Source organism: Amborella trichopoda, chromosome 4, assembly GCF_054954075.1.
Source record: "Amborella trichopoda isolate Santa Cruz 75 chromosome 4, AtrichopodaSantaCruz75HAP2 v2.0, whole genome shotgun sequence".
NCBI classification, from domain to species: Eukaryota; Viridiplantae; Streptophyta; class Magnoliopsida; order Amborellales; family Amborellaceae; genus Amborella; species Amborella trichopoda.
In genome coordinates this window covers 35,740,266-35,754,235 of record NC_142339.1, presented here as the reverse complement: position 1 = coordinate 35,754,235, position 13,970 = coordinate 35,740,266, and the positions used below count along the sequence as shown (strand labels likewise).

The 13,970-nt window shown below is 37.4% G+C and overlaps 3 long non-coding RNA genes across 3 annotated transcripts in view; 1 reads left to right on the top strand and 2 right to left on the bottom strand.

The window, feature by feature from the left end:
* Positions 1-416: 416 nt before the first annotated feature.
* On the bottom strand, positions 417-1,748 carry LOC110008483 (uncharacterized). Its single transcript, XR_002283391.2, has 3 exons — positions 1,608-1,748; positions 1,054-1,494; positions 417-957 (listed from the first exon to the last, which is right to left on the bottom strand). It is a non-coding gene; the product is annotated as an uncharacterized LOC110008483 (long non-coding RNA).
* An 819-nt stretch (positions 1,749-2,567) lies between these two features.
* LOC148782424 (uncharacterized) lies at positions 2,568-7,042 on the bottom strand. Its single transcript, XR_016053522.1, has 2 exons — positions 6,904-7,042; positions 2,568-2,641 (listed from the first exon to the last, which is right to left on the bottom strand). It is a non-coding gene; the product is annotated as an uncharacterized LOC148782424 (long non-coding RNA).
* LOC110008382 (uncharacterized) overlaps positions 6,858-13,970 on the top strand; it is a 62,317-nt gene continuing 55,204 nt past the window's right edge. The window contains exons 1-2 of the long non-coding RNA XR_016053521.1: positions 6,858-7,261; positions 7,495-8,147. This is a non-coding gene — a long non-coding RNA (uncharacterized LOC110008382). The remainder of the gene's footprint in view (positions 7,262-7,494; positions 8,148-13,970) is intronic.

Here is a 13,970-nt window from a genome sequence, read left to right as displayed (position 1 = left end):
AATACACTCAAGGCCAGATAAACTTGTCTCAACTGTTACTGATGCTATAAACATTTAGCTTCAGGCACAACATTTGATATTCTAGATTCCCCCGATATAAAATCAAGAAATAACAAATGTTTACTTGATATGACTCAGTTCACATCTGACAGAGTGAGATTGCTGGTCACTCGATAATGGAGAAATTAGAAACAGTCAACAAAAATATACCACTAGAAAATTCATGTGTTTGATTATGAGCAGAAGTTCAAAAGATGGAGTAGAAAATGAGTTATGTAACATATACAGCAATGGACTTTGAATAAATAAAACACCATGGATAACTTGCTGTAAATTGGAAGAAAGAAGACAAGACAAGTAGGAGAAGTAGAAAGAGAATGAGAAGAAGTTCAAGTACCATATTTTCTCAACATATGTCTAAGAAAAAAAATGAACATTTCATTAACTGGCTACTATGATAGAGTAGCTTCAATTGTACAAAAATAACTTAACAAATGTCTCAAAAAAAGGCTCATAACCTTTTCAATTTGCATTTTCAGGTATCATCTAAAAAATATATGTCAAAATGAAAAATACATGACATTCACTTTCTTGGCCTCAACCATTTTTTAGGCCAACTTGCAATACCCTCGCCCTTGTCATTTCTACTCTCTTTGTTCTCCTCTCATTTTCCTCATCAGTCTCATTCTCTATTTCCTCAGTCTCTCTTTCCTCATCTCCACCATTTTCCTCCGCAGTTTTGCTTTCCTCATCTCCACTACCTTCCTCCTCATTTTTTCTTTCGTCATCTCTATCCTTACCCTCGCTTCCATCATCTCCCTCCACAATTTTATCGGCATTCTCTACAGGAGTGTGTTGCAATAACAAATTGTGGGCCGCCAGTACAAAATTTATGGATTCCCCTGCTAATACTTCAGCATGAAGTGCAGCTTGTACCGTCCCTATACAAGTTAATCGCTGCAAGTAGACAATAAAAAATAATATAAATAACTGATTTGAATATACAATTACTTTAAGTAAAAAACAATATAGGTGCTAAAAAACAAAACATACCAGCTTCCTCTTGTCATCATGGCCTGCGAGGGGGGGGTATATTTGATTGCGACTGTAGGGGGGCACATGGGAGTACTTTCATAGATATGACTGAACATGCTGTACCAGGCCATATAATCTGTGATAGGCATTCCACCAGTGGTAGGCATTCCACCATATTTATCCGGAGTTGCCTTGACAATATTGCGTTTTCTTTACCGCCTGTCGCTTATCTCGCTAGCCAACTCGTCAATCCAACTGGTGGGGTAAAGACTGACTTTCTCTCTCCTCTCCCACTAGGGTGGCCCAGCAGGAATCACTTCCATCTTCCCAAATTGCCGCAATATATGATCCGACATATAGTACTCTGCATTGTGAAAACTGATGATATGATCGACACACTGTGCTTTCCTTACAAAGTGTATCTAGTGGGTTGAAGTCCTCATATGATTGCCAATTTACCTACAACAATAATATAACACAACATCGTTAATGGGTCTTTGCATTGAACGCTGTCTAGTGAGATGTCATAAAAAACATAACACTAACACTTAAAAGACAAACATAACACTAACCGTATCTATTGAAATGTCATCAAACGCTGTTAATGGGTGTTTGCAGCGTGGTTGTTTCTTCCACTTGCAAGCTCTAGGCATTTCTATGATGATAGTAATAGGTTTGATGCCTAAAGCTGGGAAATGCTCATAGATCCAACACTGCACAAAAAAAACTATAAGTATTAGTTTGAAGCCAAAAAGACTGCAAATATCTAAATATTGATAAATTTTAGTGAAAATTACCTGTAGTAGTGTTACTGATCCACTAAAATGCGTATCCCTATCCACGACCTTACATAATGAATGATACAAAAAGGCAAGTGCTACTGCTCCTCATGCGTACTTCTCTGTCTCATTAAGATCTTGAAATAGTTTTAGGTAACTTGTAAGTGTGGACCCTTGAGATGCGTCAGCAAAGATAGTTGTATCGACTAAATAAAGGAGATAAGCCGTAGTGTATTGAAGCATTTTTAATTTGGTCGGCTTCTTTGGTAATTGCCCAAATTTCGTCCTCAACCAAGTATGTGTAAGATGACTTAACTTATCGCCTTTAGGGCAATTTCCTAAATACTCCATGATGAAAGCCTTGTAATCTACAGGTCTGATACTTGTTACAGGTTCTCCTGTCACAGGTATCCTTAATATGTACCATATATCATACAAGGTTGGAGTCATCTCACCAACAATAAGTGTGCGGTGTTTGTCACCTTACACCATATCCGTATAAAGGCCTTCAATAGACTGCAGACGATATGGGAGACCCCAATGTCTATCAAGGAGTTCAATTTCATCTTTTCATCCAAAGGTAGTACTCGTGGATTTAGCTCCCATTTACCTAGGGTCTTAGTTGATTCATTAGTACGAAAATTTTGTTTCTTCTGAAACAAACATCACAATAAAAAGTGACAACAGCTATTAGCAATATAAAAAATACCTAATTTATGTATATCATGAAGTAAAGTAAATAGACTATTGTACCTTTACCATGTGCTCGGACGAAATTGATGGCCCCCCTGTTCCTCTTGACTTTTATGGGTCTTGCATCGCTAAATCTATTTATATTATCAAAGTTTTATATGTGCATATCAATTAAAAGAATATGTCCATATGAATGGGAAAAAAGAGGATAATATATGTACTAACAAAAACGAGAATAATGTAAGAAACAAACATAGATATATGTGCCCCAAAAGTGCATAAATCCACAATACCAATTTTATCATGTAAGTCAATACAAATTGCTACTCTTCAATTAAAAACTTGTCTCGTATATTTATGACTAAGTTAATTAAAAAACAATACCAATTTGAAATGTTCATATTTTGTACAACTGCAAGTGAAAAAGAAATGATCAGGACAACATGTTTTATAACCGATAAATTAATACAGTAACAACATCCTTGGTCAGAAAAAAAATTAAGCCAACTATCGATAGTTCGTCAATGTCACTCATAAATATATCAAAAACATTCGGAAAACTCACTTAAAAATGCTTGTCTCAAACAACTACATAGAGGTTCCAAATTGAAGGGTCTCTCACTCATTTCCCTTAGTCATTGAAAGAAACACTTTTGCAACGCATCCAATACACAACTCTTTTATGAAGTCTTCCGGTTTACAACTAGCATTCAAGTGGGTCTTACACTAAATTCAAATCAAACAACATTGACAGAACAACCTAAATTCAAATCAAACAACATTGACAGAACAACCAAAAAAAAAAAAGATGCACTAAATTCAAATCAAAACAACACTGCTTTTCCAACAAGTGGGTGTTACAAATTAAATATAAAAGGAAAAGATAGATAAATACATTCCCTCAAGTGGGTGCTTTACCTGTTGCCCTGTTAAGACCAGTTCTCTTGCACCGACTACAATGAATAAGTCGCACATGTACTTCTTGGGACTGGATGCGCTTCTTTTTAGGTCGTCTAGAGGGGCGCCTTGAGTAAGGTGGAAGCACGCTTTCTCCCTCTGAAGGTAGCTGTCCATGTAAACTATGCCCAAACAAGTCGATCAAGGAAACTAAAATGATAGGTATGGAATATATTTCACGGAATTTGCAACTGTGAAATATTCGTCACAATGGTCAACAAGATCTCTATTTATTACTTGTAGTCCTTTACAAGCATGCTTACAAGGCAAACCTATTATTTGCCAACCCCGGCATTCACATTCTCGCAATAAGATTTATTGTATAATTCATGCGATCACCCCTTGCTTCATACACTGCTCCATTTGATGCCACCATGACCCTCACAGAAAGGGATTGCGTTATGATATTTCTTAGTTCATTTTGAGCTTTCGGGGTAAGTGTTGTAGTCCAGGTTTCAACATTCAAGCTGCGAGTGGCCATTAGTTCCATGATTTGTCTCCTAATCAAGTCAACACACTGGAGAATTGGCATATCTTGCGCTTCTAAAATCGACTTGTTATATGACTCAACCACATTAGTTGTTACTTGGTCATATTGTTTACCCCTGAATTGTGATGGACCCAACAGTTTGGTGATGCTTTCATGAACCATTGGAATGCGTCTTTCGAAAGTGATCGAATTTTCATCATCTTATCAAAATACCCTTGCTATCTATATGCTCTACATGCTCCAATAAAGGCACATACAACTGCTTTCTTAACATCATTAGGTATGTGTTTTACTTACTTCTTTAAATTCTTCACTAAATGACGCTCACAGAGAGCATGATGAGCATTCTCAAAAACTTGACAGACAGTATCCACTAGACCAGGGTGTCTATCTAATAAAAAAGTGATTTCATGATCCGTCCAAATAGTAATCTTTAGAGATTCTATAAACCATAACCACTTATCTGTACTTTCGGCATCCACAATTGCAAATGCAACGAGAAACATTTGTCCATCCCCATCGAGGGAATTGACAGCAAGTAGAGTCCCAAGGTATCATGCCTTCAGTGATATCCAATCGAAAAATATAAGTGAACGACATCTATTTTTAAAACCATGTATGGACCCATAAATGCTCAAGAATAATCGACGAAATCTACCTCCCGACCATACTTGTCCTGTAGCATAACTATCAGAATTCGTCTCCATCATACGGTTGAGATATACTGGTAACTGGTTGTATGCCTTCTTTTGCGAACCATGTATATCTTTAATGGCCGTTTCTTTTCCTCTCAAAGCCTTCCAATAAGGTACTTCTAACCCGTAATCTCATGACAAATCACTCATGATATCTTTAGCCTTATAATGCGCAGTGTCACTTAATTTATCCTTGATTAAGGATGCAACAAATTTTCGTGACGTTCTTCTCTAGACATCATTGCTTGTCCCAATATTGCATGAGTGATCTTTTTTCTGTGTTTGGATTCTAAAAACATTCGTCATGCCAAGCTTTGCAGCATATATCTCCTAATTGCATCTATCGCCCTTGCATTTTGCCCTTATGCAATACCCCTCGTTTTTAACGAGACAGTATGCGAAATGGTTTGCTATACCAAACTTACTAAGCGCTTTATGGAAATCTTCCAAAGTTTCAAACTATTGCCCTACCCCAATAAGTGCATCCTCCTATGTGCTAAGAAACCTTGGTACATTACTTTGTTCAGACCCGAAGACTAAAACATTAGAGGGTTGTGGGGGTCTAACATCTTCGACTGCCATAGTATTATGCGACGTACTTCCACCTCTACGTTCACTCCCGTGAAATATATAGACGAACACTTCATTCTCCCCTTCATGGGCGTTCAACATCCTAACAATATCTTCGTTAATGAATAGGTTCACCATAAATCTCTTATTTCTCGAGACAAAATACCTCAGTGATATCAAGTGCATGTCAAGTGAGAAACGCTCTACTACATATTTTTGCATGTCATCTAACTTAGTTCTACAGTCAGCGAAAAAGGTAAATGCATCACCACCAATATAATCTAAAGTCCCTTCGACACTTGTTCGGAGTTCTCCACCGAAAATGCAATAAATTAATATGCTATCACCCATTTTCTTCTGTCCTGCACAATATTTATAGTAACTAACATATACAACATCTTAAAAACTAGCCTTGAACTTGCCATATGCTTATTGTTTTTTAATAACAAATTCTATTTTAACAATAACTCTGCAAATTCTTTAAGAGATTTACTAAGAAATTCTACAATAAATAGATGTTGGGGAAATTAATCTAGATATTCTAGATAATGTATAACAACATAACAAGATATCAAGGGCAATATCGATTGTTAGCAATAGGGTACTTAATTTCATAAATTGGAAGAGAGCCATTGATTTAAGATGGTAATGAACCAGAAGCTCTCTGAATCTTCTTTGAAAAGAAGAGACAAAACACCAAAATAGAGCACTTTTTCGTTACTTTTTCAATGATGCCTAAAGCGACATTAGAAATTGAAAAGACAAACACCAAAATTACTAAATATTCAACAATACCTTTGACAAAACTAGAAAATAGGAACTTATATTGTAACCAATTTGGTGTGGATAAAATTAGACAGGAATAAGCAACCATTTTTGTGGTGTACGTAGCAATAAACAAATACTACATCTTTGAAACCAGAACCAAATAATTGAATTCAAGTTCCAAGTGACTTACCCTAGCAAAAATACAGACAATGCAAAATGATAAATGACAAAATTCATAACCAAAAACAAATTACCTATCTATTCTTTTACTGCATACACTTGAGTTTTGTTTGCATTTATCATAACAAATTAAGAGTAAAAAAGTCAATACATCTTAAGAATCACCTATCCATTCTTTCATTTGTCAATGAAAATTTAAATACAGCCAATGCGGCTAAAAAAAAAACCAACAACAAATTTTAGGGGATACATTTACATCCACCTTTTGGTAAAAAACAACATAAATATAACTTACAACATAAATAGCACTCTCAAAATTGAAGTTAATTCATATGATTAAGGAAAATATTTTCATGCCAAGCTTTAACCACAAAGTTGAAGTTACAACATAAACAACATTCAAAAAATTGTTTTTAAATATTTAATTGACTATTATTGGTCTTAAAAAAATCGAGCTCAACCTGTGATGTGATGTGTACTCTGTGGGACCTTCGTAAAAATTCGTGGGACCTATGTGGGGGACAGAAAAATATTCGTAGAGATAGTAGACAATGTTGTGGGACCTTGTAGAGAGAGAAAAAAAATTGTGATACTTTGATAGAGAGTGAGAGAGTGGGGCCCTCCTAAAAGAGAGATTGAGAGAGGAGTAAAGCTTTGGCTTTAAAGAGAAAGTAGAGAGAGAATAAAAAATAGATCATAGTTGGCCTTGTAGGAAAAGAAGGAGGCAAGAACTCACCTTTGAAGAGTCACTTTTGAAGAGTGTGGGGCCTTCCTTGCTCAAATCTTTTGTAGGGCATTGAAGAATGAAGAGAGGGAGAGCTCGAGTTCGAAGAGTGAAGAGAAGGAGACCTCGAGTTTGATTGCAGGGGTGCGTAGGGTAATCAACCCACGGGCAAAAGGGGGTAAAAATGCACGGGGCAAAGGGGCATAAGAATAGGGTAAAAACCGTAGGAAAAGGGGGTAAAAATGGGGCTAATGAGGAGCAGTTCACAGGAGAAAAAAATGCAGGGGCAAAGGGGCGGAAGAAACGGGGCTGATGAAGGAGCAGGTTGCAGGACGTTCTATCGCAGGGGCAAAGGGGCATAAGAAATACGGTAAGAAAAAAGAAAAATAACAAATGTGATTTAAAGGGAAAAAAGAAGAGGGGTAAAAGGGTCCAATTTTTTTTTTTTTTAGGTTGGGGGATTTTTAGTTATAAAAGTTGGTTTTTAATAAAAAGTAATGAGATAGTTTTGGGGTGGGGTTGAAGTGTTTATCGAGTTTATTCCAGAGGGTTTTTAACAATTTTTTTTAAATTTATTTGCAAAAATTTATCGGGAACAAGCAGCTACAAGCTACACACTTATCTAAGGAGGTAAATTTGCAAACCAGCAACCTAGATATCCACCCATATTTCCAGCAAATTTTTGAGCATTCTTCATCCGAGTTTCAAGTTCAGACTACCTCCAACCAGAAGCATGATGGGCACTGTCATGATATGCTTTATATGTCATTCGAAGTCTGAAAACGCATTGATTGGGCATAACAATGGGTGAAAGATGCATTGTACAGGCCAATCGATTTGCACTTGGTATATGGTGCCAATAAAATTCAAATAAGCCAGTAGAGAGTGTATGATCAGGAACGTTTCTCCATTTTGGTATCTTCACAGAGTATACGGTGATGGAGATTTTGGCAGGGGAAAGTGAACTTGTCCTTTCCACTGGAAGCTCTGATCTTATATATGGAGCATGGATCTGTTTGCTCCCAGTGAGTGAAAAGCATTTGGCTGGTGAAATTATTTCTGGACAAATTAATATGCTCAAGGTTCATAAGAAAAATGATAAAAATTATTTAGAGAGGGAGGAGGTGGAGAAGAAGAAGCTGGATGATAGAGTAATAAATTTGGTGTTCGATATGGATTTGCAAACTGTCTGTGCTCTTGATATTGCAAACTTCATTATTCAACGGACCTACATGTTGCACAAAACTTCTATATATGTGAGTTCACATAGTCTCTCTTCAACTTGAATGCATATTCTATCTTTTGCATGTATTACGATTTTCATAATATGTAACTTCCATCAAAAGTTAGACCATAGTTGGAAATTAATTTCTTTGACAAATCCTATCAGTTAGTTATTGATGGTCTGCAGTAGTTGATGAATTAATAAGGTTCTGGAAATCAGGGATATTCTGTGCTTTGTCCTTGTTTTCTTAATGATCGACCTGGGTATTTCGAACTACTCAAGAAAATATGTGGGTATTCTTCTGAATCCCTAGATTGCTTTTTCAATTTCTCCATTTCTAAGGAAATTATACATTTGCCTAAACTTGACTTCTTAAGTATATTGGCATTCGAAGACTTAGACTTCTAGTTTTTAGTCCAATTTAAATTTTTATCTTTGTGCGACTGGTGGTTGATCTCTATTTGTTTCAATTGCAGCTTATATTATTGTAGGAATTACGGGAAAGGATGTGCCTTCAGTTTAGGATATCTTATAGAACTGACTGCAATCTAAGTCCAGTGCATAGAATATCAGAAAATGCAAAGCAACGAAATGTCTTTTTGTCTCATTAAATTTTAAGGTCAAATTGGAATTTTAAATTAAATTTTAAAATTTTGCCCATTTTAATTAAACATCAAATTGGAAATGACATTAGTAATTATCTAATACAATTATGCCTAATTGTTATTCGGTATATACCAATTACCAATATCTTTTGGTTATTGCAGTGTACAATGATAATAATTATTTTAGCTACCGGAGGTTTAAGTACCTTAATTTTATTGTCCTTTCTGGGAGTAAATTTGGAACTATAGGTTCTTGGCAGGCGACTAATGTGCTCAGAAATCTGAATGTTGAATATTTACAGGGCCAATGTCTGAGTGCAAGTTGCTGCTTTAAGGTTCTTTATATGGAATGTACTATTGGCCACCTGTTGACTTTTAAATTTACTTCGGCTATCATGGGAGGATCAGCTAGTAAAAGTGAAATTAGAGTTTACACTAGACAAAATTCCAGTATACAATTATTAATTTCTTTTTTTTTGATTGGTAGCATACGACATTCAATTTATAATAGAAGAAATGTCATGTTTGTTTGAGAGAATGATCTGAATTGTTCTTTCTTATGGCACAAGGTAAATTTGCATTGGTCCAGTTAGAAGCTAGAGAGTGATAAACCTGTTGGTAGCTCATAACTGATACGCATTGTTAATCTAAAGTAGTTCCATATAGCCAAAATCCATATAAAGATGTAGACGTTTTTGTATGCCTGTGAATCAAGTATTACATCAAAGATGTTAGACTATTAGCTCATAACTGATACGCATTGTTAATCTAAAGTAGTTCCATATAGCCAAAATCCATATAAAGATATAGAAGTTTTTGTATGCCTGTGAATCAAGTATTACATAAAAAATGTTAGACTATTTTTTTACTATTAATGCATTTATATCACACTGGCTGAGCAGGCTTGTCGAAATGGGTATTCCTTAGGACGTATGAGTGAAGAGCTTTCAGTGAGGGGATATTAAAAGATAACTTCTAAGGACTGATCATAGTCCTCAAGGTCATCCCTGTTCATAAACGAGGGACTTTTGGTGGAAATTGGGCCGACCCTCTATCCCTCACCATCCATCATCTTAATGGATACCAATGGCCATAAGGGCTATGTTTGCACTATCATTGGGATTCACCTTTATGATGATTGATAAAACTGATGGCGAATTTATTGGGCTTATCTTCACCTGAGTTCGAATCTAATAAGTCTCCAACTTTTAAATCACTAACTATCAGAAATTTTTTAAGTTGGACTTGACACTAGAAAACATCTCTTCAGCATAATTCTTTACAGATTTAAATAAGTTGGCAACTGGTAGTGATATTATTTCAAAATTCAACTTCCCTAATCAGTAAAGTTGTAACTGTTGGTGGAAGTTCTAACTAGCTTTGAAACATACCGATTCAGATCAGAAATTGCTGATCTAGACCGGGGCAGAGACTGTCTACTACCGATTAGAATCAGCAATTCTATTAACATATCCATATAATGTGGCCGTGTAGTAAAGAAAATAACATAAAATGTCTCATTTGGCTAGCATGTACTCGTATTTTACGAGAGGTTTACTACTGCTATTTTAAACCGCCCTAGTTTTGATTTTACATAGAGTCTAATATTAGCAGCTAAGTTGTTATATCCGATTCTCCTTTTCAATAATTTTAAAGAGCTCTGTTTTTTAAGAGCCCTTTTTGAAAGTTAGAAGAAAAACAAAATAATGGGGATACATGCCCTGACCTTGCGCTTCTAAGGCGCGAAGTCTAGCTAACATGTTGTGTTGAAGCACTTATGACCATATTTTGATAAATATATGTTATATATCATGTTATTATGTATTTTACCAAATTGCAGATCCAGACAATCTTAATTGTTGATTCGTCCAATCTAGAGAAACCTAGCCTTGCCAGGCTTGGGCTGGTTGAGAGAGAACCCACCCAGTGCTAGGCCTACACTGGTTGTGACAAAAGAAAGAGAGAGAGGTAAATCCAACCGATATTAGGCTTCATCGACTGTGACAGAATAGAGAGAGAAAGAAATTTAGTCGGCGCTAAGCTTCGCCAATTGTGAGATAAAAGAGATAGAAATCCAGTTGGCGCTAGACTTCGTCGACTGTGACGGAAGAGAAGAAAGAGAGAGAAACCCAGCCAATGCTAGGCTTGCACCGGCTGTGACAGAAGAAAGAAATAGAGAAATCTAGCTGGCTCTAGGCTTCACTAACTGTGATAGAAGAGAGAGAGAGAAATCCAGCCAACGCTAAGCTTCACCGATTGTGATAGAAGAGAGAGAGAGAAATCCAACTGGTGGTAGGCTTTGACGACTGTGACAGAAGAGAAGAAAGAGAGAGAAACCCAGCTGACACAAGGCTTGTGCCGATTGTGACAGAAGAAAGAGAGAGAGAGAAATCCAGTCGGCACTAGGCTTCACCGACTATGGCAGAAGAGAGAGAGAGAAATCCAATCGACGCTTAGGCTTCGTCGACTGTAATAGACGAAAGAGAGAGATAGAGATGAGAAGAAGAGAGAGAAAGAGATGAGAAGAAGAAAGAGAAAGAGAGAACGAGATAGAGACGAGAAGTAGAGAGAGAAAGAGAGAGATATAGATAGAGAGGAGAAGAAGAGAGAGAAGAGGGGAGGAGAGAGAAAGTTACCTTCTCGAAATGTACCGACCCTTTTCTTTTCTCTCCTCTCTCTCTCTCTCTCCAAGACATACCCATGAGCTTAAGAAAAATTCAGAACTTTATTGATTGATCCAAGAAAAGGAATCCGATCTTTGTACAATGAGGTATTGCCTGTTATATAGAATTGGGCTAAAATATGGGTGTATGCCAAAAAAACTACCTAGAATTGAAGATAATTACAATTTAATTGAATTAAAAGAAATTTTTAAAATAGGTGCAAAAGGACTGTTTTGCCCCTACCTAACAATGTGTGGAATTCAAGAACAGTCCTTGCTGCTGCCCGAGAACTTGTGTGATCTTCCATGACTGACCCGGGGTTGTTCTGATGCCCGTTTGAACAAAAGATTATTGTTTTCTTATAGGGTTCGACATAACGATCGTTTTGATACCAACTTCGAGCTATGAATCATGTTTTTGCACCATGATCGTGAGACTTGAATTTTGGAGGAATCTTGAAAACTTTGGATCGATTGTTTCTCGTTCCTTGATATTTTTCTTTAATTTCTTCGCTGAATCACACTGAGCATGCCGTCATGATCACTTTTCAACAAACACAGCTTGATTTCGTGTTCAGATGAAGATTTTGTCGTCTTGAGTTTTTAACCGGAATTTTGAAATTCAGCGGCTAAAGTTTACTGCAGCTTTGATGCCTTCATGTGTGAAATCCAACCGTTCACCGTATGTAATGTTCGGACCAGAGATATCCTCAGACCTCACGCACATAATGCAATTGGTTTCGTGCTGATCGGATATGCGAGCGTCGTGATTTGGTTGCTTGAATGAGGCGTGTTGCTGTTGAATTTTCTGTAACTTTCTTCATGGATCAGCAACTTCCCTATAATTTTTCTCCCTGCTTGAGCGTTGTCTCGAGGCCACATATCGAAATGCTCGTCTCGATGAGACGAACACGTTCACAAAATTTGAGCACGATCCGACTCAAAACGAGTGAGATATGAGCCTTGAAAGTCACTACCCCTGATTGTGAAAAAAGCCATCTTTAATGATGTTTTTGTGCAGTGAGGCCACATGAGAATAGTGTGCAACCTACGCCTTTTTAATCTTTTGCCCATAAATTTGCCTTGGAGTACTCGATTAAGCCGAAATTTGACCCACTAGGGTTTTCAACCATTCCAAATCTAATGGCAATGGTCCCATAGCTGTTTGACGCACCAAAAGTATGGCTCTAGTTACGGGGTCCATTTCAAGGTGCAAGACACCGATTTTGCTGAAATTGTTTCTTTATGTTCACTGCCTTAGACATGTTTGATGGTGATGAACCTTGGCAGGTGGTCTTTTGAAGTGTTGATGAAGATCCTGACCAATTCTAGGGCAATTCTGAGACTATCGAAATTTCCACTGTTTGTAAGCTTTATTGACCTGCTTCCTATTAGGGACCAAGGTGTTGAAAAATGCATTCAAACAGCTTGCCCCGTCGAATGTTGTGCTTCAAGAGAAGCGAGAAGGACAACATTCAAAAAATATCCTTTGCCTTTTACTTTTTTTCTTCTTTCCCATAGGACCACGTGAACGTCGAGGAGATTCACGTAATGGTGTAACTAAGATGCTCAGACGTAAGGATGCATTGTTCGCGGGTCCGTCAGTGGAAAATTTTTGGGGAAAAGGTACTTTTTTGAGGGATCTTGTCAAAGTCCTCACCCTCGTGTGGACTGTTGGTGATTCTGAAGCTGAGGATTTTGTACGGACCTTGTCAGTTAGAATCAGGCCCGTCTGACAGTTGAGTGCCATGTCGAAGGGCATTGTTCCCATTTGCTCTGGGTTCGTTTGTTTGCTTTGGTCGGCACCGTTTGCTGCTACTCCAGGTTTTCTTTTTGATAGTCAGAATACCATTGTAGGTCTCGTCTATCGGGTTCAATCACGGGCAATTTGTTAGCCGGTCCCGAAGGTTTGGGCTTGTCGTCTAGGAGAGCTGAAGTCTCTGACAGGTACACCTCGGCTTTGTCAGTTTCTTTCCTTTGTAATGTTTATTTTTAGAGTGTGTTTGTGATCTCGTGGGAATAATGTTCTTCCTCATGAGACTTGTCATATCGTCTTGACGAATATTCTATCTTCGTAGTCCTTTTGCAACTGGACTCAGGCTGTCAGAATCTTTTCCTTAGAGCTCGTATTTTTGGAGTCCTAGCATTGTGACATTAGGAATTTTCTTCTTTTTGAGTGAGGGTTGAAGCCGCCTGTTGAGATGAGTGTTGTGTCAACCTGTTTATTGGTCTAAGCGTCCTGTATGGATTTTCACTTGAAATTGAGAAGCGGCACCGTAGAGACGGTTTTCACCAACTTCTTTTTATTTTAGGGCTCCTTTACCTATGACCTTTTGGCCATGTCCACCCTTTTCATCCATTTTTACTCACGATGCCCTTTCGAATTTTCACCGTGCTCGATTTTTTATTCATGGAACTCTTTTACTCATGGTTTTGTGACCATGCCTGTCCGTCATTTTTTCTTATAGCGTTCCCTTGTTAAGGTATGCACCATGCCCATTATTTCATCATTTTTTTTTTTTTGTGAAGGCGTGTTTATGGTCACGCCTCTAGGACCTGTGCGAAACAATTTAACATCATGCGGTCA